The sequence below is a fragment of the Diceros bicornis genome, chromosome 4 (assembly GCF_020826845.1).
Source record: "Diceros bicornis minor isolate mBicDic1 chromosome 4, mDicBic1.mat.cur, whole genome shotgun sequence".
Lineage (NCBI taxonomy): Eukaryota > Metazoa > Chordata > Mammalia > Perissodactyla > Rhinocerotidae > Diceros > Diceros bicornis.
The window spans coordinates 27,407,560-27,435,549 of NC_080743.1; positions in this window are offsets into that span (position 1 = coordinate 27,407,560).

Here is a 27,990-nt window from a genome sequence, read left to right on the forward strand (position 1 = left end):
ACTTAGCACTTAGAGTTCCTATCTAGGGCAATAAAGCATGAAAAAACCCATAAATATTTGAAAGAAAGGAATATAAATATCTTTGTTATCTCTATTTGTAGATGAATTTAATTAATTAATTAAGTTAATTTAACAAATATGATGGTTAGTTATATGTGTCAACTTGGCTGGGCCGTGGTGCCCAGATATTTGGTCAAATATTATTCTGGATGTTTCTGTAAGGGTGTTTTTGGGTAAGATTAACATTTAAATCAGTGGACTTTGAGACTGCCCTCCATAATGTGGGTGGGCCTCATCCAATCAGTTGAAGACCTGAGTAGAACGAAAAACTGACCTCCCCTGAGCAAGAAGCAATTCTGCTGGTAGATGGCTTTCAGACTTGAACTGCAACATTAGCTCTTCTCTGGGTCTCCACTCTGTTGACCAATCCTGCAGATTTTGGACTTGTCAGCCTCCATAATCATGTAGGCCAATTCCTTAAAATAAATCTTTCTGTCTCTATATATTCACGCCCTATTGATTCTGTTTCTCTGGAAACCCCTATTACAAAAAGGTAGAAAGATACAAGGTCAACATATAAAAATCAGTTGTATTTATTTTATTTCTATATACTAGCGGCAAACAATTAGAAAATAAAATACAAAAAACAATTCCGTTTACAATAGCATAAATAACATAAAACATTTAGTAATGAATTTAACAAAATGTATGTGAGACTTCTGTCTATACTGAAAACTACTGAATATTGCTAAGAGAAATTAATAACACCTGGATAAATAAAGAAGCATTCTACATTTATGGATTGGAAGACTCAATGCTGTTAAGATGTCAGTTCTCCCAAAATTGATCTATAGATTCAATATAATCACAATCATAATGCCAGCAGACTTTTAAAATAGAAATTGACAAGTGATTCTAAAAATTATATGAAAATGCAAAGGACCTAAGGTATCCAAAACAGTCTTGAAAAAGAAGAACAAAACTGGAAGACTTATATTATCTGACTTCGTGACTTATTATAAAGCTACATTCATCAAGGGCAGTATGGTATTGTCATAAATATAGACAATTAAACTGAACAGAGACCCTTAAAAATAAAGCCATACATACAAGGCCATTTGATTTTCAAAGTTCACAAGGTAATTCAATGGAGAAGAATAGTCTTTTCAATTAATTAGTTCCATGGAGGAAATGTTGATTCCAGAGCTGGGGCAAGAATAGTAAAAGGAGCTCATGGTGGGCTACAGTCTCAGTGTGTCCCAAAGGACAGGTGGGGATTATTGTCCTACTCCTGGCTATGTCCCACTCTGCCTCCTGAGGCATCAAAGATCTCTGCTCTTTTCCCCAAGGCCCTCAGAACCTCTTGGGAAAACAGCCTTAGGTGAGGGTGAAGCTTTTCCAAAGGGCCCAGGTATGAGTTATGAGGTGTTCTGAGGGACCGAGACAAACCCTTTGCTCACCTCCTAAACCCTCTCTCACCAACCCCACACACTTTTGCATAGCTTTTAAAAAAAAATTGTGGCAACATACACGTAGCATAAAATTTACTACTTTAACCATTTTTAGGTGTACGGTTTAGTGGCATTAAGGACATTCATATTGTTGTGCAACCATCACCACCATCCGTTCACAGAACTCTTTTCACCTTGCATCACTAAAACTCTGTACCCATTCAACAATAATTCCCATTCCTCCCTCCCTCCAGCCCCTGGTATCCACCATTCTACTTTCTGTCTCTATGAATTGACTATTCTAGCTACCTCATATAAGTGGACTCATACAGTATTTGTCCTTTTGTGACTGGTTTATTTCACTTAGCATAATGTCTTCAAGGATTCATCTGTTGTAGCATGTGTCACAGTTTCCTTCCTTTTTTAGGCTGAATAATATTCCATTGTATGAATATACATTTTGTTTATCCACTCATCCATCAATGGACACTTGGGTTGCTTCCACCCCTCTTGGCTATTGTGAATAATGCTGCTATGAACATGGGTGTACAAATATCTCTTCAAGACCCTGCTTTCAATTCTTTTGGGTGTATACCCAGAAGTGGAATTGCTGGATCATATGATAATTCTATTTTTTTAACTTTTTGAGGAATCACCATACTGTTTTCCATAGCAGCTGCATCATTTTATATTCCCATCAACAGTGCACAACTGTTCTAATTTCTCCACTTTCTCGCCAACACTTTTTATTGTCTGGTCTTTTCTTTGTGTGTGTGTGAGGAAGATCAGCCCTGAGCTAACATCCATGCCAATCCTCCTCTTTTTGCTGAGGAAGACTGGCCCTGAGCTAACATCTATTGCCAATCCTCCTCCTTTTTTTCCCTTTTTTCTCCCCAAAGCCCGAGTAGATAGTTGTATGTCATAGTTGCACATCCTTCTAGTTGCTGTATGTGGGACGCCGCCTCAGCATGCCCAGACAAGCGGTGCATTGGTGCGCACCCGGGATCCAAACCCAGGCCGCCAGTAGTGGAGCGTGCGCACTTAACCGCTAAGCCATGGGGGCCCCCCCCTTTTTTTTTTGATAGTAGCCATCCTAATGGGTATGATTGTGGTTTTGGTTTGCATTTCCCCAAAATGTTGAGCATTTTTTCATGTGCTCATTGGCCATTTGTGTACCTTCTTTGAAGGAATGTCTATTCAAGTCCTTTGCCCATTTTTTAATCAGGTTGGATTTTTTGTTTTTTGCATAGCTATCTAAAGATTTCAGTTTATTTATATACATTTTAATATTACACAAGTAAATGCATGAATACATTCTCATTTTAAAAATTCAAACAATATAAAGGTATATAAGTAAAAGCAAAATATTCCATTCATACCTCCTGCCCCCAGCATGTCCATCTCCTTTCCCTCCTCCTCTATAAGTTTGGTTCAGAGTAGGGCTACTGGCTGTTTAAATCCCGACTCTGCTAAGTACCAGCTGTGAGGTGTCAGGCAGTTGCTTAACATTTCCTCATCACTACCTACCTCACTGAGTGGTAGGGATAGTAATAGTGCCTACCTCGGTGAGTTTTGATAATTGAGTTAGTTCATGTAAAGTGGTTAGAACAGTGCCAGGCACATAGTTAAGTACTACGTAAGTGTCGCCTCCTATGATCAGTTTGGCACGTCCCTTTGTAGAGCTTTCCTATGACCTGATGCACATACATGCACATTCAGAAATAGTTCACTTGGGGGTGCTTCCCGATGTTTGGCCAATGTTTCGCACTCTTTCTGTGCTCGTCACACCCTGCCCATCCCCAACCACATGCCATCAGGTTCTGACACTGGAGGTGTCTGACTGCCAGATTTGCTCACAGGTTGACTTAAGTGGACCCTTCCTGCAGCTCTCGGGTGGAGTTACAGCAGGGGCTGGACCGGCTTCTTGACATTATCCAAGGGGTGATTCTTTGGTGGCTAACAAAGGATTCAAAAGGACTGAGTCTAGTCTGTTTTGCCACTAAACGTAACTTAAGGACATGGTGACCTTATCCAATTCCAAAAGCTTTGCGGAGAATGTGCATCTTTTTGGAAATCTTTTTTTGAGAGTGCAGCAAAAGGCAATTATATCTCACGACACGCAGGAAAACCCTCTAAAACACCTCTTTGTCTATCCGCAAAGCCACACTTCTTGGCAACAGTCAGAACGTCTCTCTTTCCCTCTCCCCTTAGACTGCCTTCACTGGGTTGTGGCTCTCACTGCCTTCAGGGGCTCTTTGGGGGCTCTGTATTTCTTCCCATGTGGAGTAAGCTACCCTCTTTCAATTCCCATCACTTCTCACTCCAGGCCCGGCAGTGACAAGGTCCAGTAGCAACAAGGAAAGGTAAGATGGTAAGGAAAGAAAACACTTTGAATTTAATATATTGTTTTATTCCTGGCACATAATTAACCCTAAGCAAGTCATTTTTTCCTCTGGCCCGGAGTCCTTGCCCTCCCCCTTTTCTTCCCCTTCCTTCTCTCCCCTTTCCAGGTCACTGTCATGGAAGGCCCCACCAGCTCCATTCAAGAATACCTCATCTCCAAAACAAGTTTGAGGACTCCTGCCTTGGCAATTCTGGGCCCTTCTTTCCCCTAAGAAGGAGAAGCTGCCTTCTGAGAATAACTTATATCTTTGTCATTACATTGTATGATTGAGGGGAAAAAAACTGAGAAATTGTGAATGCTTTAGAAATCGTTCATATTAAATATGCCCTTAACAGCACAAATTTTTTCTCAGCTGGACTTAGGCCTAACCTTATTCTCACTCTCCAGAGAAAGTCTGGCCATCATATTTCCTCTATTTGTTACAGTAAAAGGCAAAAGATTTCTCTAATATTTTTAATATGCAGGTTTTTTGAGGCTCACACAGTCCCTGAAGGTTTGTTTGTTTTTGTTTGTTTGTTTGTTTTGGTGAGGAAGATTGGCCCTGAGCTAACATCTATCGCCAATCTTCCTCTTTTTGCTTGAGGAAGATTCACCCTGAGCTAACATCTGTGCCAATCTTCCTCTATTTTATATGTGGGTCGCCACCACAGCATGGCCACCAATGAGTGGTGTAGGTCCACGCCTGGGATCTGAACCTGTGAACCCGGGCTGCCGAAGTGGAGTGCACCAAACTTAACCACTGCACCAAGGGGCCAGCCCCGTTTTGTTTTTTTAAAGCATCGGCTAACTTTTAATCAAAGCTTTGCAAGGGAAAGCAGGGGTGGGGGGAGAGACAGAAAAGGGAGGAACTCTGTTGCAAACAGCTCCTTTTAGTCATGAATATGTTGAGAACATCTTTGTTTTTAAAAAGCAGTACCTGGTCAATTTATGCCCTTTCTGTTTGGAAGTAACAGCCCAATTTTCACCAATCCATGTGGCATAGGAGTCCTTGGTCTCCCATTGGGCCATGCCGCTGATAGTATTGGCAACTTTCACTGAGATTCCCAATTCATTACTAAACATTTGTTCTTACCTGGAAGCTTTCCAAGGCTGTGAAATTTTTTGAGGTTCATAAGAGTTTATTAGAGGCACCTCTGCATTTACAGGTCAGAAAATTGAGTTAGTATGAATTTAAGCCCCACGCAATTAGATGCTGAGCAGAGCCTAACCTAACCTTTCCTTCATGAATAATAATAAAAAAGAAAATCAATTATTTTCACATTATTTACTATTTACTTTGTAAAAAATCTCCCCAAATTGCCAAATTTTCTTGAAGCCCAGAGAGAAGGGTTTGGAATTTTAAATAAGGCTGTCAAGGAAGGTCTTACAGAAAAGGTGACATTTGAGTAAAGACTCGAAGGAAGTGAGAGAGCCATGTAGATGCCAGGGAAAAGCATTCAAAGCCAAAGGAACAGCAGTGTACAGGCCCTGAGATAGAAATGTGCCTGGTCTGTTCAAAAAGCAATGAAGTGGCCAGAATGGCTGGCACAGAACAAGCAAGGGGAGTAGTAGAAGAGGAGGCAGACAGACGTTGGGGTGAAGATGGAGGCAGATCACATAAAGGGTTACTGTAAATTGGTTTACTTTGGCTTTTGCTTAAAGTGAGATTGGAAGGCACTGGAGGATTTTAAGCAGATAAATGGTGTGATGTGACTTGTGTTTTAATAGAATCACCAGAATTCTGTGTTGAGAATAGGCTGAAAGAGGGCAAGAATAGAGAAAAGTTAGAAGCCTATTAAAATAAGCCAGGTGAAAATGATGGTGACTTTGATCAGGATGGAAATGGTAGAGCTGGTAAGAAGGGGTTGAATTCTAGATGTATTTTTTATTTCCTTAACTTTATCAAGATGTAATTTATATACAATAAAATATACCCATTTAAGTGTGCATTTCTATGTATTTTGACAAATTTCTGTAACCACTACCACAATCAAGATATAGAACATTTCATCACCCAAAAAATTTCCCTTGTGTCCCTCCGAAGTCAAAGCATCCCACCCCCACTCCAGGCAACCACTGATTTGCTTTTGGTCACTATACTTTAGATTTCTCTTTTCTACAGTCTCATATAAATTGGAACTATACCTCATTTTTTTTTGTGTCTGGCTTCTTTCACTCAGCTTGTTTTTGAAATTTACCCATGTTTTTGCATGTATCAGTAATTCATTCGTTTTTATTGCTGAGTAGTATTCCATTGTTGGATAAACCATGGTTTATTTATTCAATACTGTTAATGGACATGTGGGTCATTTTCTACTTTGAACTATAATGAATAAAGCTGCTATACATACTGTGTAAAGTCTGTGTGTGGATATGTTTTTATTTGAGTAAATACCTAGGAATGTGTTTGTCATGGTAAATATATTATGGGTCACAGTAAGCATATGTTTAACTTTGTAAGAAACTGCCAAACTATTTTCCAAAGTGATTCTATCATTTTACATTCTCACCAACAACGTGTGAGAATTTTGGTTGCTCTGTATCTTTGCCAACATTTGTTAGTCTTTTTAATTTTAGCCATCCTGATGGGTGTGTAGTATGTGTGGTTTGGAAACATTTGCCCAACAAATTCTTTGACACTTCTCCCATCAAAAGTCTAATTTCTCTCTCCTTGAATGTGGGCTGGATTTAGTGACTCATTTTTTTTTCATCTTTTATTTTTGCAAATTTTTTTTATTGAGATATAATTCATATACATAAAACTGACCATTTGAAAGTATACAATTCAGTGGTTTTTAGTATGATGTGCAACCATCACAACTATCTAATTCTAGAACATTTCTATCACACAGAAAAGAAACCTCATACCTGTTAGCAGTCATTCCCATTCCCCTCCCCACTTTGCACCCCCCCCACCATTCCCTGGCAACCACTAATCTGCTTTCTGTCTCTACGGATTTACCTATTCTGGATATTTAATACATGGAATCTTACAGAATTTTCCTTTTGTGTCTGGATTCTTTCACTTAGCATAATGTTTTCAAGATACATCCATGTTTTAGCATGTATGAGTACTTAATTTATTTTTTTGAATATTATTTCATTGTACAGATATACCACATTTTGTTTATCCATTCATCCATTAATGGATATTTGGGCTATTTCCACTTTTTGGCTATTTTTAATAATGCTACTACGAAACTTCACGTGCAAATTGTTGTGTGAACATGTTTTCAATTCTTCCTTTTTGAGAAACTGCCAAAGTGTTTTTCAAAGTAGTTACAGTCCCACCAGCAATATATAAAGTTCCAATTTCTCCACATCCTTGCTAACACATTTTGTCTATCTTTTTGATTACAGCCATCTTATTTGGGTGTAAAGTGGTATCTCATTGTGATTTTGGTTTGTGTTTCCCTAATGACTGATCTTGTTGAGCACCTTTTCACATGGTTATTGGCCATTTGTAAGTATTCTTGAGAGAAATGTCTATTCAAATTCTTTGCCTTTTAAAAAATTGGGTTATTTATTTGTTATTGAAATGTAATATCAGATATATGATTTGCAAATATTTTCTTCCATTCTGTGGGTTGTCTTTCACTTTCTTGATAGTGTCCTTTGATGTAACAGCTTTTAATTTCAATTAAGTCCAATTTTCTGTTTTTTCTTTTGTTGCTTATGTTTTGTTGTCATATCTAAGAAACTGTTGCCTAATCCAAGATCACAAAGATTTATACCTATGTTTCCTTCTAACAGTTTTTTTAGTTTTAGCTCTTACAACATTTAGGTTGTTAATACATTTTGAGTTCATTTTTGTATATGGTGTGAGGCCATGGTCCAAATTCATTCTTTTGCATGAGGATAGCTAGTTGTCCCATCACCATTTGTTGAAAACACTATTCTTTCCCCCACTGAAGGGTCTTGGCACCCACGTCAAGAGTGTTAGGATTTTCTATATATAAAGATCATGTCATCTGCAAATAGAGATCGTTTTACTTCCTTTTTCCCAATCTGAATCACTTTATTTCTCTTTTTCTTCCCTAATTGCCATGGCTAGAATCTCCAGTACAATATTGAATAGAAAGGGTGAGAGCAGACATCCTGTTCCTGTTCATGACTTAGGGGCAAAGCTTTCAATCTTTTACCATTAAGTATGATGTTAGCTGTGGATTTTTCATAGATGCCCTTTATCAGATTGAGGAAATTCTCTTATTCCTTGTTCATTGAATGTTTTATCAATGTTGCTTTTTTTTTCAGCTTTACTGAGGTATAATTGACATACAGGAATTGTATATATTTAAGGTGTACAACTTGATGTTTTGATAGGTATACATTGCAAAATGATCACACAATCAAGCTAATTAACATATCCATCACCTCACACAGTTGCCATTTTTGTGTATGTGTGTGGTGAGAACACTTAAGATCTATCCTCTTAACAAATTTCAAGTATACAACACAATATTGCTTACTGTAGTCCTCATGCTGTACATTAGAACTCTAGAACTCATTCATCTTGCATAACTGAAATTTTGTGCACTTTGACCAACATCTCCCCATTTCCCCCACCTCCACCACTACTTTCTGGCAACCACCATTCTACTCTCTGCTCCTATGGGTTCAAGTTTTAGGTTTCATACATTAAGAGTGAGATTATGCTATATTTGTCTTTCTGTGACTGGCTTATTTCACTTAGCATAAGGTCCCCCAGGTTCATCCAGGTTGTTGCAAATGGTAAGATTTCCTTTTTTTTTTTCCTTTTAAGGCTGAATAATATTCCTGTGTGTGTGTGTATCTCATATTTTCTTTACCCATTCATCTGTTGAGAGACACTTATGTTGTTTCCATATCTTGGCTATTGTGAATAATGCTGCAATGTACATGGGAGTGCAGATATCTCTTTGTGATATTGATTTCATTTCCTTTGGATAAATACCCAGAAGAGGGATTAATGAATCTCATGGTAGTTCTATTTTTAGTTTTTTGAGGAATCTCCATACTATTTTCCACAATGGCTGTACCAATTTACATTCTCACCAACAGTATACAATGGTTCTCTTTTCTTCACATCCTCACCAACATTGGTTATCTCTTGTCTTTGATAATAAACATTCTAACAGATGTGAAGTGATATCTCATTGTGGTTTTGATTTGCATTTCCCTGATGATTAGAGATGGTAAATACCTTTTCATGTACCTTCTGGCCATTTGTATGTTTGTATGTCTTCTTTCAAGAAATATCTGTTCACGTCCTGTGCTCATTTTGTTTTAATCTGGTTTGTGTTTGTTTTGTTTTTGCTATTGAGTTGTATGAGTTGCTTATATATTTTGCATATTAACCCTTTATCAGATATGTGGTTTGCAAATGTTTTCTCCCTTCAATAGGCTGCCTTTTCATTCTGTTAATTGTTTCCTTTGCCTCTGCAGAAGCTTTTTAGTTTGATGCAATCCCACTTGTCTATTTTTGCTTTTGTTGCCAGTGCTTTTGGTGTTATGTAGACAAGATCAATGTCAAGAAGTGTTTTCCCTGTTTCCTTCTAGTAGTTTTACAGTTTCAGGTCTTACATTTAAGTCTTTAATCCACTTTGAGTTGATTTTTGTATTTGGTGTGAGATGTCCAAATTTATTCTTCTGTATGTGGATACTCAGTTTTCCCAACACGATTTATTGAAGAGACTATCCTTTCCCCATTGCACATATTGGCACCCTTGTTGAAGATCAGTTGACCATAAATGTGTGGATTTATTTCTGGTTTCTCTAGTCTCTTCCATTGGTCTATATGTCTGTTTTTATGCTAATACCATACTGTTTTTATTGCTGTAGATTTGTAATATATTTTGAAATCAAGGAGTATGATACCTCCTGCTTTGTTCTTCTTGTTCAAGATTGCTTTGGCTATTTGGGGTCTTTTGTGGTTTCATATGAATTTTAGGAGGGTTTTTCTATTTTTATTTATTTATTTTTATTATTTTTTGTGAGGAAGATTGGCCCTGAGCTAACATCTGCCAAGCCTCCTCTTTTTTTGCTGAGGAAGACTGGCTCTGGGCTAACATCCATGCCTATCTTCCTCCACATTATATGGGACACCGCCATAGCATGGCTTGACAAGCAGTGCATTGATGCATGCCCGGGATCTGAACCAGTAAACCCCAGGCCGCCATAGCAGAGGCGTGCACTTAACCGCTTGTGCCACTGGGCCGGCCCCGGTTTTTTCTATTTTTATAATGAATGCCATTGGGATTTTGATAGAGATTGCATTGAATCTGCAGATAGCTTTGGGTAGTATAGGCATTTTAACAATATTAACTCTCGCAATCCATGAGCATGGGATGCCTTTCCATTTATCTGTGCCTTCTTTAATTTCCTTCATCAATGTTTTATAGTTTTCAGTGTATAAGTCTTTCACCTCTTTGGTTAAGTTTATTCCTAAGTATTTTATTCTTTTTGTGTGTGTGTGAGGAAGATCAGCCCCGAGCTAACACCCAATGCCAATCCTCCTCTTTTTGCCAAGGAAGATTGGCCTTGGGCTAACATCCATGCCCATTTTCCTCTTTATATGGGACGCTGCCACAGCATGGCTTGACAAGCGGTGTGTCTGTGCATGTCCTGGGTCCGAACCTGCGAACCCTGGGCCGCCGAAGTGGAGCACACGCACTTAACTGCTGCACCACCACGCTGGCCCCAGTATTTTATTCTTTTTCTTGCGATTGTAAACGAGATTGTTTTCTTAATTTCCTTTCAGGTAGTTCATTGTTAGTGTATAGAAACATGACTAGTTTTAGTATGTTGATTTTGTATCCTGCAACTTTACTGAATTCATGTATTAATTCTAACAGGTTTAGTGATTGGGTCTTTAGGATTTTCTACATATATAATCATGTCATCTGCAAAAAGAGATAATTTTACTTTTTCCTTTCTGATTTGGATGCCTTCTATTTCTTTTTCTTCTCCGAGTCTTGTCCTCTGGCCAGGACTTCCAGGACTATATTGAATAGAACTGGAAAGAGTGGGCATCCTTGCTTATACCAATCTTAGAGAAAAAGTTTCAGTTTTTCCTTATTGATTAAGATGTTAGCTGTGGACTATTCATATATGGCCTTAATTTTGTTGAGGTAAGTTCCTTATACACTTATATTGTTGAGAGTTTTTTATCATAAATGGATGTTGAATTTTGTCAAATGCTTGTTATGCATCTATTGAGATGATGACGTGGTTTTTATCTTTTATTCTGTTAATGTGTTGTGTCACATTTATTGATTTGCATTGAATCATTCTTGTATCTCAGGATAAAGCCCACTTGATCACAGTGTATAATCCTTTTAATGTGCTGTTGAATTTGGTTTGTTAGTATTCTATTTAAGATTTTTGCATCTATATTCATTAAGGATATGGGTTTGTAGTTTTCTTTTCTTGTGGTGTTTCCCCTGGCTTTGGTATCAGGGTGATGCTGGCTTCATAAAATGAGTTTAGATGTGTTCCCTCTTCTTCCAATTTTTGGAAGAGTTTAAGAAGGATTGGTATTAATTCTTCTTTGAGTGTTTGGTAGAATTCATTCATGAAGCCATCTGGTCCTGGGGTTTTCTTTGTTGGCAAGTTTTTGATTACTGATTCAATCTCCATATTTTTTATTGGTCTGTTCAGGCTTTCTATTTCTTCTTGATTCAGTCTTGGTAGGTTGTATGTTTCTAGGAATCTATCCATTTCTTTTGGTTATCCAATTTATTGGCATATAATTGTTCATAATGGTCCTCTTTATTTCTGACACATCCACTGTAATGTCTCCTCTTTCATTTCTGATTTTATTTGAGTCTTCTTTTTTTCTTAGTTTAGCTAAAGGTTTGTCAATTTTGTCTTTTCCAAAAACAAACTCTTAGCTTTGTTGATTTTTTTCTATTTTTTTAATATTCTCTCTCTGATTTATTTCTGCTATAATATGTATTATTTCCTTTCTTCTGCTAACTTTGGGCTTTATTTTTCTTGAAAAAAAAAGAAAAAGAGAAATCAAAGCTTGAATACAAACCTTGAAAAAGTTCCTTGAGGTATAGAGTTAGGTTGTTTATTTGAGATCTTTCTCTTTTTTTAATGTAGGTGTTTATCACTATAAACATCCCCTTTAGTACTGCTTTTGCTGCATTCCATAAGTTTTGGTATGTTGCATTTTCATTTTCATTTATCTTGAGATACTTAAAAAATTCCCTCTTGATTACCTCTTTGACGGTAGGTTGTTCAAGACTGTGTTATTTAGTTTCCATGTATTTGTGAATTTTCCTGTTTTCTTACTGTTATTGATTTCTAGTTTTATTCTCTTGTTGGAAAAGATACTCAGTATGATTTTGATCTTCTTAAATTTGTTAAAACTTTTTTTGTGACCTAATATATGATCTATCCTGGGGAGTGTCCCATGTGCACTTGAGAAGAACGTATATTATTCTGCTATTGGGTGGAAAGTTCTATATATATTTGTTAGGTCCATTTGGTCTATAGTGTTGTTCAAGTCTGCTGTTTCTTTATTGATTTTCTGTCTGGATGTTCTATCCATTATTGAAAGTGGATATTAAAGACTCTGACTATTATTGTATTGCTACCAATTTCTACTCTAGATCTGTAAGTATTATCTTTATATATTTAGGTGCTCTAATGTTGGGTGCATATATATTTACAATTGTTATATCTTCTTGTTGAACTAACACTTTTATCATTATATAATGACATTCTTTGCCTCTAGAGATGGCTTTTGACTTAAAGACTATTTTATCTGATATAAGTTTAGCTACTCATGCTTTCTTATGGTTACCATATGTATGGAATATCTTTTTCCATCCCTTCACTTTCAGCTTAGGAGTGTCCTTGAATCTACAGTGAGTTTCTTGTAAACAGCATATAGTTGGATAGGGTTTTTAATCCATTCAGCCACTCTGTCTTTTAAATGGGGAGTTTAATCCATTTACATTTAAAGTAATTATTGACAGGGAAGAACTTACTTTTGCCATTTCGTTAGCTGTTTTTTTTTGTCTTGTAGTTCTTTTATCCTTCTTTTTCTCTCTTGCTTTCTTTGTGTTTTGCTGTTTTTTTTTGTTTGTTTGTTTGTTTTTTGTATTAAAAGGCTTTGATTTCTCTTTTTCTTTTGTGTAACTTCTATAGGTATTTTCTTTGTGGTTACCATGGGGCTTACATAAGATATCTTATATTTAAAATAGTCTATTTTAAACTGATAACAACTTACCTTCACTTGCATACAAAAACTCTACACTTTCACCTCTCCTCCCCTCCACATTATATGCTCTTGATGTTACAATTTACATCTATTTATATTGTGTGGAAGGATGTTGGATTTTGCCAAATGCTCTTTCTGCATCTATTGAGATGATCATCTGTTTTTCCCCTTTATTCTATTAATATGGTGCAATACATTGATTTTCATATTTTGAATCAACTTTCCATTCCTGAAATAAATGCCACCTGGTCATGGTGTATATTTCTTTTATATGCTACTGGATTAGGTTTGCAAGTATTTTGTTGAGAACTTTTGCATCTATATTCATAAGAAATTTGGTCTATAGTTTCCCTTTTTTATGATGTCTTTGTCTGGTCTTGCTATTGGGGTAATGCTGGTCTCACAGATTGAGTTATGAAGTGTTCCCTCTTCTTCTATTTTTTGGAAGAGTTTCAGAAAAATTGGTGCTAATTCTTCTGTAAACATTTGGAAGAATTAACCAGTGAAGCCATCTAGTCCCAGGCTTTTCTTTGTTACAAGTTTTTTGATTACTAACTCAACTTCTTTACTTGTTATAGGTCAATTCACATTCTATTTCTTCCTGAATCAGTTTTGGTTGGTTGTGTGTTTCTAGGAATTTATCCATTTCAACTAGTTATCGAATTTGCTGTCATATAACTGCCCATAGTATTCCCCTATAATCCTTTTTATTTCTGTAAGGTCAGTACTAACATCCTCTCTTTCATTTCTGAATTTAGTAATTTGAGTCTTCTCTTTTTTTCTTGTTTTATCTGGAGTTGGGTCAATTTTGTTGATGTTTTTAAAAGAACCAACTTTTAGTTATGTTGATTTCCTCTATTGTATTTCTATTATCTATTTCATTAATACTTGCTATAATCTTCATTATTTCCTTCCTTCTGCCAGATTTAGGTTTAGTTTTCTCTTATTTTTCTAGTTTCTTAAGGTAGAAGGTTAGGTTATTGATTTGAGATCTTTCCTCTTTTTTAATGTAGGCATGTACAGCTATACATTTCCGTCTTACCACTTAACTGCTTTTGTTACATCCCATAAGTGTTGTATCTTGTGGTTTCATTTCTCTATATCTCAAAGTACTTTCTAATTTCTCTTATGTTTTCATGTTTGACCCATTGGTTTTTTAGAAGTGTGTTAATTTCCACATATTTGTGAATTTCCCAAGTTTCCTTCTATTATTGATTTCTACTGAATCTTCTTGATTCATTCTTCTGCTAGCTTGAATCTGTTGTTGAGCCATTCAAGTGATTTCTTCATTTCAGTTACTGTACTTTTCAACTTCAGAATGTCCATTTGTTTACTTTTTATAATTTCTATCTCTTGATACTTTCTATTTGTGAGACATTGTTCTCATACTTTTCTTTAGTTCCTTAGATGGGGTTTCCTTTGAATGTATTTAAAATAGCTGATTTGGAGTTTTTATCTAGAAAGTCCACTGTCTGGGCTTCTTCTGGACACTTTCTATTGATTACTTTATTTCCTGAGCAGGAGTCATACTTTCTTATTTCTTAGCATGCCTCATAATTTGTTTTTTGAAAAATGAATATATTGAATATTATAATGTGGCAAGTCTGGAAATCAGATTGTCTCTTTCCTTAGGGTCTGTTGTTGTTGTTTGTTTAGTGACTTTTCTGAACTAATCCTGTAAAGCTGTATTCTGTGTTGTGTGAGGCCATTGCAGTATCCACTTAGTTGGCTTAGTGATTAGCTAATAATTGCACTATTTCCTTAAATGCCTGGAACCATAAAATACTGGTCTTTGCCGAGGGGCATTGTGTGTGTTTTGAGGCACACCTTCAGCACTCAGGCAGTTTACAACTGTGGCTTAGCCTTCACTTTATGCTTGTGCAGAGCCTCAAAGTCAGCCAGAGGTGACAGCCTAGGACCTTCTTGGGTCTTCCTGAGCATGCACACAGCACTATGCATGTGTATGGTCTTCTAGATTTCCAGAAATACATAAGAGCTTTTCAAAGCTCTTATGAACATTGCATTCCCCAGTCTTTTCTCTCAAGATTCTTCATTAATATACTGTTTTCCCCAACTGTTATCACTCCTGGCAGCAGCAACCAAAACGTTTGCCTGTAAATATTTCAACAAGCACTGCCTACATAGTAGCTCTAGCACTGGATGAGTTCTCAGTCAGTTTATGTAGGTAGAAGCTTCTATTTGTTCTTCCATAAAGCCACCACAGTTCAAATAATGATCATTTTTTTTGTGAATGGAGTCTGTTCTGCTCCCTGAGTTACTGGTATATGGGCTGTTATTTTCCAAACTACTGCTGAACTGGGGAGTGAGGAGGGGTATAGAGTACATTTAACATGGCAAGCTCATTGCCATTACTGTGAGTCAACTGTTTTTCTTGAATAGACCCTCCCCAAGTTGCTGCAAGCCTTTGGTTAATTTCTTGAGCTCCGAAAAAGTTGATTCAGACAGGTGTTTTTTTGTTTTTTGTTTTTTGTTTTTTTTTTTTTGCCAGTTTTTACATTGCTTTTCTGAAGGTGTAGAATTTCAGAGTTTCTCACTGTTGTTTTCACTGACATCACTCCTTAGTGACTCACTTTTAATGAATAGATGCAGCAGAAGTAAGGCTGAATGTCTTCCAAGGCTAGTCCAGAAAAGGTGATGCAGTTTCCACTTAGCTCTTTCTTGAGACACTTATCCTTGGAATGAGTGATAAATGGTGACAGCCACCATCTTGGAAGAGTGCCCAGAATATATGGCGAGGCTACATGATGGTGTTCAAGGTAACAGCCCAGTTAAGTCCAAGCTGACAGTATGCCAGTATTAACTACCAGACACATGAATGAATTAGCTAACACTAACTGGAGGAGGGATGAATGTTCTCCTACTGAGACCTGCTCAAATTGTAGTTTCAAGGGTAAAACCAATGTTATTGTTTAATTATTTAATAAAAATTGTATATATTTAAGGTGTACAACTTGTTTTGATATACATATACATAGTGACATGATTGCTACAATCAAGCTAACATATCCATCTACCCATATAGTTACTTTTTCGTGGCCAGAGCACCTGAAATCTACTTTCTTAGCAAATTTCCAGTATTCAATAGTATTATTAACTATAGTCATCATGTTCTACATTAGATCTCCAGTTATTTATCTTACATGACTGGAACTTTGTACCCTTTGGCCAACATCTCCCCACTTCCCCCACCTGGTAACCCTGATTATACTTTCTGCTTCTATGTATTCAACTTTTTTAAGTTCCACATATAAGTAAGATCATGCAGTATCTTTCTTTGTGTGTCTGGCTTTTTTCACTTAGGTAATGTCCTCCAGGTTCCTCCATGTTGGATAATATTCCATTATGTATATGATATATATATATATATATCAGAATTTTTTTTATCAATGAACAATTTTATTGTTTCCATATCTTGGCTATTGTGCATAATGTTGCAATCAACATGGGAGTGCAGATATCTCTTTATGGTACTGATTTCATTTCCTCTGGATATACACCCAGAAGAGAGATTGATGGATTATATGGTAGTTCTGCTTTAATTTTTAAAGGAACCTCCATATGTTTTCCATAATGGCTGTACCAATTTACATTCTAACCAATAGTGTACAAGGGTTCCCTTTTCTCCACACCTTTGCCAACATTTGTTATCTCTTTTCATTTTGATAATAGCCATCCTAACAGGTGCGAGGTGATATCTCATTATGGTTTTTATTTGCATTTTCCTGATGATTAGGGATGTCGAGCACTTTTTCATGTACTTTTTGGCCATTTGTTTATCTTCTTTGGAGAAATGTCTATTCAGGTCCTTTGACCATTTTTTAATCAGGTTGTTTTTTTGTATGCTTTTGTTATTGCATTGTATGATCAATGTTATTATTTTAAACAATTAAGTTTTCAAGTGGTTTGTCACACAGCAATACGTATTTGGAATAGATTCAGGTACCTGAAAGAGATGGTAACCAAAAACCTAAATTACAGGTTGTGGCTTTGGGTGGAAGCTAGAAGGAGATTCTTAATAAAAGCTAAAGTGGTCTCAAAGACGCTCTTAGTGGAAACTTAATGGCCTCCAAGGATGCTGTGGTGAGGGATTAAAGGACAGTGGAAAAAAAATGTTATTGAAAATTGGAGAGGAGAAGACCCTTAATATATAGTGGTGAAAGTTTAGCTACACTGTTGTTTTCAGTAACATGGAAACTAGGAAATGTACGTGATGAACTGGATGTTCTAGCTAAGAAGATTTCAAGGCAAAGTGTTCACGTTTCTGTTTGAGTTCTTTTGGCTGCTTCTAGTAAAATGCAAAAGGAGAGAGAAAAGCGAAAGAATGACTCTTAAATATAAAGTAAAAAAGGCTTGTTCTTTGGAAAATAAAACTGCCTCATTTCCAGCTTTTCCAGATGTAAAGGTTGCTAAAACTAAGAAATGGCTTCTGGGCAGAGTTCAAATCCAGGGTGCTGTCAGGAAAACATGGGGTAAAAATGCAGCCCAGCACATCACTGAAGACTTTTGATAAAACCTCAGAACGGTTTAAGATGGTGCCTCAAACAGATAAAAACTCTTCTAAGGATTATAGGAGGGTGCCTCACAGACCCTCTCCATTAAACAATAGGTCTTATAAGGATCTTGTAGCCATTGTCCCACAGGAGCCTTATAAGAAGCATAAGGTAGAGAATGGCTTATCATGACAAGATTTGTGAATGCTGCTTTTGTCTAATGGATTGAATCTCAGTAAGATTCATAGGAAACTCATACAGCTTTTAAGAAAATTGTACCAATAGAAACACTGTCAGCTTGAATTGAAAGATAAGAAACATCACAAAAAGAAAGAGAAATTTTGGACCTCTGAACTATTAAGAGCAGGAAGCAGGCTGAGAAATCTACTCAGCTGCATCATCGACCATTTCTTTTCTTTTTTTTTGTTGTGAGGAAGATTGGCCCAGAGCTAACATCTGTGCCAATCTTTCTCTTTTTTTATTTTGTATGTGGGATGCCACCACAGCATGGCTTGATGAGTGGTGTAGGTCCACGCCCAGGATCCAAACCCACCAAACCCAGGCCACCAAAGCAGAGCATGCGAACTTTTTTTTTTGATCTTTCTAATTTTTTCAATATGGTTTGTAATCCTTGATTTCCTTTTTTTAATTTTTTGTTTATTGCAGTAACATTGGTTTATAACATTGTATAAATTTCAGGTGTACATCATTATACTTCTATTTCTGCATAGCTTACATCATGTTCACCACCAAAATACTAATTACAACCCATCACCACACACATGTGCCGAATTATCCCTTTTGCCCTCCTCCCTCCCCCCTTCCCCTCTGGTAACCACCAATCCAATCTCTGTCTCTATGTGTTTGTTTGTTGTTGTTATTATCTACTGCTTAATGAGGGAGATCATATGGTATTTGATCTCTCCCTCTGACTTATTTCACTTTGCGTAATACCCTTAATGTCCATCCATGTTGTCACAAATGGCTGGATTTCATCGTTTCTTATGATTGAGTAGTATTCCATTGTGTATATATACCACATCTTCTTTATCCATTCGTCCCTTGATGGGCACTTAGGTTGCTTCCAAGTCTTGGCTATTGTGAATAGCGCTGCAATGAACACAGGGGTGCATGTATCTTTACCCATTGGTGTTTTCAAGTTCTTTGGATAAATACCCAGCAGTGGAATAGCTGGATCATATGGTAGTTCTATCCTTAATTTTTTGAGGAATCTCCATACTGTTTTCCATAGTGGCATCCTCTTCTTGGATTGTTCCCTTGATCATTATATAATGCCCTTCTTTGTCTCTTTTTTACAGTTTTTGTTTTAAAGTCTATTTTGTCTTATATGAGTATTGCTACCCCAGCTTTCTTTTCATTGCCATTTGCGTGGAATATCATTTTCCATCACTTCACTTTCAGTTTGTGTCTTTAGGTCTGAAATGTGTCTCTTGTATGCAGCATATATATGGGTCTTGTTGTTTTATCCAATCAGCCACCCTATGCCTTTTAATTGGAGCATTTAGTCCATTGACATTTAAAGTAGCTGTTGATAAGTATGTACTTACTGCCATTTTTTAACTTTTTTTTTTCTTAGTGGTTTAGTAGTCCTTCTCTGTTCCTTTCTCCTTCTGTACAGAATTGATGGTCTCTTTAGTTTGACCTCTGTCTGAAAGCTCTACTCTTTAACTCCCCTCCTCCCTCCTTTTATGTTTTTGATATCATATCTAACCTCTTTTTTGTGCCTTTGTATCCATTACCCTCTTATCATGGAAATAGATAATTTTTCCTATTTGTGTTCTTCTCTTTTCCCCTTAAATCAGTCCCTTTAACATTTCTTATAGCCCTGGTTTCTTGGTGACATACTCCTTTAATTTTTGCTTTCCTGGGAAACTTTTGATCTCTCCTTCCATTCTGAATGATAACCTTGCTGGGTAGAGTATTCTTGGCTGTAAGTTTTTTCCTTTTAGCACTTTAAATATATCGTGCCACTCTCTTCTAGCCTGTAAGGTTTCTGCTGAGAAGTCAGCTGATAGCCTTATGGGGTTTCCTTTATATGTAACTTGTCTTTCTCTTGCAGCTTTTAGGATTCTCTCTTTATCTTTAATTCTGGACATTTTGATTATGATGTGTCTTGGTGTGGGCCTCTTTGGGTTTATCTTGTTTGGTGCTCTCTGTGCTTCCTGTACCTGGATGTCTGTTTCCTTCCTTAGGTTAGGGAAGTTTTCATCTATTATTTCTTGAAATAGATTCTCTGCCCCTTTGTCTTGCTCTTCTCCTTCTGGGACACCTATAACATGGATGTTAGTGTGCTTGATGTTGTCCCAGAGATCCCTTAGACTGTCCTCACTCTTTTTCATTCTTTTTTCTTTTACCTGTTCAGCTTGGGTAATTTCTTCTAGTCTTTTGTCCAGCTCACAGATCTGTTCTTCTGTATCTTCTACCCTGCTTTTGAGTCCCTCTAGTGAATTTTTCATTTCCAGTATTGTATTCTTCATTTCTGATTGGTTCTTTATATCTTCCATTTCTTTGTTGACATTCTGAGTTCATCTATTCTTCTCCCCAGATCAGTGAGCATCCTTAACACTCTTTGTTTGAACTCTCTCTCAGGTAGGTTGCTCATTTCTGTTTCACTTAGTTCCTTTTCTGGGGTTTTGTCCTGTTCCCTTACTTGGAATGTATTCCTTTGCCTCCTCATTTTGCCTCTTTCCTTGTGCTTATGTCTATGTATTAGGTAGGTCAGCTACATCTCCTGCTCTTGGATAGGTGACCTTATATAAGTGATGCCTTAGGAGGTCTGCAGTGTGCTTCCCTCAGTTCTCAAGGAGCATGCGAACTTAATCATTACACCATGGGGCCAGCCCTGCCAACCATTTCTTAGATGCAAGGAAGGATGACTCTTAAATTCAAGAAAATATGAAAAAAAAAGTCCAGAGGGAAGATAGCCCAGAACTGGAGAATCATTCCCAGATAGTAGGACTAAGCTCTAATCAAGGAACTGGCAACATGTGCCCTCCTGGATTTTAGAATGGCTATGAAGCAATAACTTCTGTGTGCCTACTGTTTTTGCTTTTTGAATTGGAATGTCTCTTGCAGTCACCCTGCCCCATTATTGTATGTTGAAGGAGGTGGGAGAAGACCACTTTTCTTTTTAGTTCACAGGTCTTCAGATGAAGAACTGTATTTAAAGAGTTGTACTGAAGGAACCACATCCAAGGAGCCCCATCTGCCTCTGGATCTGGTTTAGACCATGAAATCCTGAGCCTTAACCTGATCCTGACACTGTAATAGACAAGAGTCATTTCTCCTCCTCCCTTGAAAATGGGCCAGCTTTAGTGACTCACTTCTAATGAAGAGAAGACAGAATGTTGATGTATGACTTCAACTTCCGAGGCTAAAAGAGAAATGTCTATTCAGATATGTCTAAAAACGAAAAGATAGTTCCTACCTGGTTTTCTCTCTTTTGGGATGCTTGCTCCTGGAATCTAGCCATGTTGTGAGGAATCCCAGGCTATATGGAGAGGCCTTGTGAAAGTATTTAGCCAACAGTACTAGCTATGGTCCCAGCTAACAGCTAGCATTAACTGCCAGACAAGTGAGTGATAGATAACGTATGGGTATTTGGGTCTCAACAGCTTTTGCCATTAATGAAGACAGTGTAGCAAAATAGAAAGTAAATTGGTGGTGGTGGACAGGAATACTGAACATATTAAGAAGGCCTCAATTTCTTTACCTGGAAATGAAGGGTTTACACTCTAGATCAAGGTTAGTTAGTGTGACTGAAGAACTTTTAAAATTTAATTTTAGTTAATTTAAACTTAAATAGCCACATGTAGTTAGTGACCATCATTTTGAACAGTGTAACTTTAGACTAGCCATAATTTTCTTCTGGGTCCAAAATACTATAGTTTTATGACAGTTTGATTCTGGAATATTATTAAAAGGTTTCGTGATGTTGAATTAGATTTCCTTCACTCAGTTTTGAAGCTCTACTATGAAGGAAGAATTGGCAGAATTTTGTACTCATATTAGTGAAAAGCCAAGAAAAGTAGTTACCACTTTTTGAGTACCTACCACGTTCTAGGTACTTTCTATATATTATCTTTAATCTTCACAATGACTTTCTAAAGGAGGGGTTATCATTGCCATTTTGCAGATGATGAAACTGAAGGTTTTACAGATGATGAAAGTGAAAGAGTGAACTTGAAAATAAATTAAGAAATGAGGTAACACAGTAAGAAGCAGTACCAGATATCAAACCCAGGTGTATATGATGCCAAAGTACAGATCTTTTCCTTCCACCATGCGTTAAACTTCAGCAAAACCTCTGAAACTTGCCTCTTTGGCATACTAATTATGACACCAGAGAAGTCACTAAATCTCTAGGAATATGCTTCTGTTTCTTATCTGTAAAACCAGGAAAATGATATCCATGTCATAAGAGCACTATAAAGATGGTTGTGTATAAAAGCACACTTAAAACTGCCAAGCACTTTATAACTACTTCTTATTTTTATCAAAACTGTTCTAAGGAATTGGTTTGTTTCCATATACTTTCTCATACTTTTGGGAAAATTTGATATATATTTTGCTTTTTACCCCATAAAAATGCTATGAAGATACTACTTTGTCTCTCCCTTTACACCATCAGATTATTATTAAATTTAGTATATAGAGAAAATGGTATATTTTTATTCAATATTCCTTTCAAATGCTAAGCCTGCTTTCTTCCTGGGTTTATAATAAAAAAGTACTCTTTTTATTTCTATAGCCTTTTAAGATCTGTTAGCAAACACAGAAAGCTGGTCTCAAATGATCCAAAAATCATGGACAAGTGGCAGAAACAACACGCAGATGGCCCTGCTCAGACAGTGTCCATTTTCCACCTGTATCCAGGAGTGGGCCAGCACAGGTTGGCAAAGCCAGGCCCAACACTTGTTTGCTTGCGGACACTCATTGACTCTCCTGTTGTAGGATAGTGGAGGATCTGTGGATGGCATCACAAGTCAAGTTACATTGTGGGGGGGGAGACTATACCGCCGAGGAGGTTTTGCATCATCAGTGCAAAAAGACCAATACGCCAGCATGTGACTGTTCTACATCTACGTAAGTTAGCTTCCTCTGCATTCTTAAAAATGAAAAACTCTGCTTGGTGTTAAATTCCTTTGGGGCTAACAGAAAGTGCCTGCTTTAATAGACTTGCTTTCTCTCTGAAAAAAAATGTGCAGGTCTGGGAATGAAGATAGGAGGTGGGCCATGAACTGACAAGTTAATGTAATAGTTCTACTGTTTCCGAAAATAAGCAAATGGAGACGTTCTGGAACTGTTGTGAAATATGCTTCCAGCCAGGCTTTTATTGTACGGTAAGTAGTATTTCTCAGTGTGTTATCGTCTTTTAGACACCCAAAATACTAAAATCCAAAATAAAACATGCCTCCAAACTATTTTTATATTCTGAAGGTTGTGCTTACTGCTCCTAAGAATCAGTTCTGTTGAACTGTAACCATTTCATTTCATTTACAGCAATCAGAACATATAAGGGACTGGGTGATATTACTACAAAGAGCGTATCATGGGGGAATCTTCTGTTAAATAATAAAATCTTCAGGATTTAAAAATCACAGCTCTCAGATGGAGGAGAAGCCTCGTGTTTGGTTTACTTTAAGAGCATCTGTCACAGGTGGGAGGGAGAAATTCTACTTGATAATGACAATGGTGGCTGTCACTGAATGACACAGTCAGAGTGATGCTTCTGAACTTCGGTGCTTTACGTACACCTGACATAGGACCACTGGTGTGCCGGAGCAACAAGAGGTGACTGTGCACATCTCTTCCCAACTCTGCCTGCAGTGATGTCATTTTGGTAGCTTGCACTCGGCCATGGTGTGGGCATTTACATCACAGAAATTGGCAAATGCAACAAATCAGATACCTGTGTACCCCCTACACCCCTAACACCCACACTTGGCCTGGAAAACCAGATATTAAACATTTACTAGCACACCACTGCATAGGACTAAAACTTCTTGAATATGTCACTCTTACTGACATTGAATCTGATTCTACAGGTATGAGAGGGAATGGTTTTTAATAAGTTATTTGAATGAAGACTAAAAATTTGAATCTAAAATGCCACTAATATCTTCCTGTATCTATACCAGCAGAAACAGTTCAATCTCAGTCAGGCATCCTAGTTCTCAGGATTCTAGTTCTCCAGGATCCTAGCCATCAGTGTAATATACCTGGCATTGGTCTAATGCCCTATGGTTCTCAGAGACTTTAAGACAGCTTGAATCTTCTGGAAGTCAAAGGCTGTACTATGAAAAACATTGACAGTTTGATAAAAAATATTCCACTGATGCCAAATGTTTGTTTGAAAATTTTCTCCAGGAGAAGGCTGTTCTAGAAACTGTATCGGATCACAGATGCCAATGAGAATCGGACTCAATTCAAAATTGTGTCAACTGACAAAGCTAAAAATGAAGACTCCTTTTCAATCCAAAAGCAGTTAGAACATTTCCAGAGTTTAATTAGCTAAATGCTGTCATTATGTTGATCTACACATGTCTCTCTCTTTCATTTTTGTGGTTATGTATTTTCATGCTTCTATCTTGTATTATTTGGTGTTTGTGCTGATCATTCCCCATCTCAGAGACTTTGTAATTCTTGTGTAACTCATCACATCTCTTACTACAGGGCAACCCATGTCACAGACAGACAAAGATGTTTTGGGTGATAGCAATGACTTTTTAAAAGAATTCCACAGAATAAGATTCACTCAGTAACTCACTGCAATTGACAATATTCTTCTTCATTCTTTGCCCAAATCCTTCACATTGAAGCTTATGCCTATTTCTTACTGTTTGGAACTCACGGAGAAAGAGAACAGCTGGTCACTATCTTCCATATAAAGGCCCTTAATATTTGGGTGCGGCATACATTCAAGACAGAAGCTTAGGGGGCCTAGTTTAGACTGGCTGACTAGGCTTTCTTCTTGCAAAATGTTAAAACTTCTATTACCCAGCCTACTGCTCTTTTAAATGAGTTTATGAATTAAGTTTTTCTTTTTTAAGACTAATTTCAGTGGTTTTCCAGGCTAGGAAGTCCAAGTGACTAGACATTTGAAAGTGTCAGCATAATGATGATCTTTTGCAGTCTTCATTCACCTTACCACCCTTCACATCGACAGTGGCTCCACTTCCATTTGGCTCCACAATAACTCCGGTCAATTCTTGAAACATGAGACACGTTATCAATGCTGTAGCCTTGAAGAAGTCCAGCTTAAGTAGGCTTTCCCCAGAATTTCATACTATTTCTTATTAGTCCCATGCTCCATTTCCACTCTACTTTCTAATTAACAGTTTAGATGAAGCTGGCATTAACATTTATTAATATTTCCTCTTTCTCATATCATTTTGAACTTTTTGCATCTCATTTATAAGGAGACTATTTTCCTTCCTTTTTGAGTTTGCTGTCTAACGGATGCTGTTTCTATTTCCTTTTACTTCTATTAATTGCAGCTCAGTTCTTAAATAAGGTTTTCTCATCTTATTCCAACAAAGGCTTATAGTTATCTAACTTTGTGAAGAAAAATGGCTATTTAAAATTTTATCCCAATTTCCACATAATGCTCCTTTAGCATCTTTGTCAGAAAGGGCACCATAGACCACCAGAGAGTCTTGATTATTAACTAGGGATCTGTAGACTTGGGGTGCTTTTTAAATAATAGAAGAGGCTATAATGAAGTCTTCTCTCCCAACAGCCAATAAAATATTCAGCAGTCTGAGGAATGCCAAAGATGTACTTCAAGGAAAAATACTTTCCATTTAGGCAAATCATACTGTTCCCTCTAAAGTGTAAAATATTTCCAAAGTAATATAGAATAAAAGAAGCCCAGTAGGCTCTCAGAGAATGGAAAGACAGGAGGTGATTGCCTTTATTCTGGAATATGCCTGAAATCATAAAGTATAAACCAAAAAGTCAAAACCTTAGAGAAATTTGTTCCCAGGAGGTTGTGACAGAGAACAGAAACTCTAATTTTTGGAACTCTCTCCTCAAATTCTTGTGTTTGGAGGGTCAGATTACCTAGTCACAAACAGTTTAGTTCTTTTTTACTTCTCTATTTTACCACCTAAAGGATAAATTTTTAAATTTAAGGCACATCTAACTGGCTTCTCAATTTAAGCTGAAATTTATATTTTTTGAAATTGTGGATTTGAGAAAGGAAACAAGATCAATAAATGTTTATAGGCCTACTCAGAAACTGTTGTTTTAATAATTTCTACAACATAGTTTACAGAATATAAAATTACGGTCATATTCAGCCTTTGTTATGAGAAGAGGATGTACTCATGTTTAAGCAAATTTGGTGTATCCCAGTGGGTTATGTGTCATTCAGTGAGACATGCTCCCTGAGTCAGGGGCCAGATGGCGGACGCAGAAGTCTCTTGCTAGAATATATCTCTATAGAGGATGATGTCACATTGGACTTGGTGACCAGGCTAACAGTGAATGCAACTCAGTCACGGTATTTAAATCACATTAAGACTCTCTTTTATTTATGGCTCTCCTTGTGATCTTTGTCTGGCTTTATGTCTAATTGTTAGCCTCCACGTGGTGATATGATGTGCTATCAGTTCTGCCTTTTACCTTTGCCAAATGAATTCTGGAACTCTTTCTGGGATACGGAGGTTCCAGAAAAAAACTGTTATATAAACCAATTATAATTAAGCATAAACTTAATTAAAAGGACATCTTACTCTACATGTTATTTTTCATATTCTTGATACTGTTCAGGCTATTATAATACTATTTTATTAGTGTTTGTGTGGACACTCTCTGTTGTCATTACAGAATTTGAGAGGTAGAAGAACAAGAGATCATACAGTCTACTTCCTAGTGAGAGGGAAACTAAACACAGTATGAATTCAGGGTCTTGTGTTTGGCTAACGTAGGGAACAACCCAGGCCTAAAAATCAATTAATGATACTTGGTTTAGTATTCTCTCCACTACTCCCAACTTCCTTCCCCTAACCGCCACTAGACTTCAAATATGCCTCCATCATCATCATTGTCATCATCATCATCATTTCACCCTCATCAGCTGACCACAGTGGGAAATACCATCTATTTTCTTTTTTTTAAACCATGAAAAAGGGTCTTCTAATCTGTTTCTTCTTTCTTTTGGTCAAGAAAAAACTGTATTTATTCAGTAAAAGTTAACTGAAGTTTGTCATTTGGGTGTTTCTGACTGTGTTGTAGTATCAGAGAAAGTAAGCTATGTGAAAATCAGTGGCAATGACGCAGAAACAGAGCTACTCTTGAAATAGAAGTCCTCTTCCTTCCTCCAACAGTTTTAACAAAGTTTTCTTTTTTGGAATACCTCCCTTGTCCATCTGCTCTAGTCCATAAAGAAGCAAAGCTTTTTTTTTTTTTTTCTGGTTGGCTCTTCAAGCATATCCAGTGACGGGGTTGAACGTGAAATTGCTCTAAACGAAGTCTCCTTCCTGATACCCCGTAGTGCTAGTTCTACTATCTAACCTCCACCTTCAGAAATTAGACTCTTTGCTGGTTTAGCCTTGCCAAACCTCTCATCATTTTCTCTACGGCTCCTACTCAATACATAATCCCTCTGGAGTATTTCATAGTATAAATATGATTTTGTCCTCATCCACACTACTGGCGTCAACCTTAAGGACTTGCTTTAAGGATTAGTATTCACACTGTTAAAAAGCCCTTTCCTGCAATAACAAGCAGCAACATCCAACACAGGTACAACTGGATTCATCACAGTAAAACTTTGGGCCAAAGATTGTTAAATTATATTATTAGTCTTTGCAATCCTTGATAATATTGCTCTTCCTTAAACTATTAATATGGAAATACTTCATTTATTAAAAGTGATTAGGCCAAAGCCCTAAGACAGATGTCTAGTAAAAGGGAACAACTCACCCAAAAGCAGCATACAGGATTTAAAACTCTTAAGTCAAATCTCTACCAAGTTATATTTTCTTTAGAATTAAAGAGATAAATGTTTCAGATATTACTCCTAAAGGACCAATGGTGTTCGTTCAAGTTTAGGCCAGTTTGGCAAAATTATTCAGTTGTATGTTTTCTAAGAAATAAAACTTCCATAGTGAAAAGTAATCACTCGGGAAACGGCTGGACTTGCATTTCACCATGGTAGTTCGTAGGTCAATTCTTTTTTATTCTCTTTTAGTGATTTCATATTAACATCAGTTCCTTTTGAACAGGTTAGACCTTTCATTGAAAATAAAATTTCAACATTTTGAAAACTGAATGTAATTAAAACACATGTGGGTACAGGAAGGTAGCACTACACATAACAGGGTACAGGCAACAACAGGGCTTGGAAAAGCTTGCCAGCTCTTTACATGGGAGTTTTAAATTCTCTGACTTGAGGATAACTTTCAA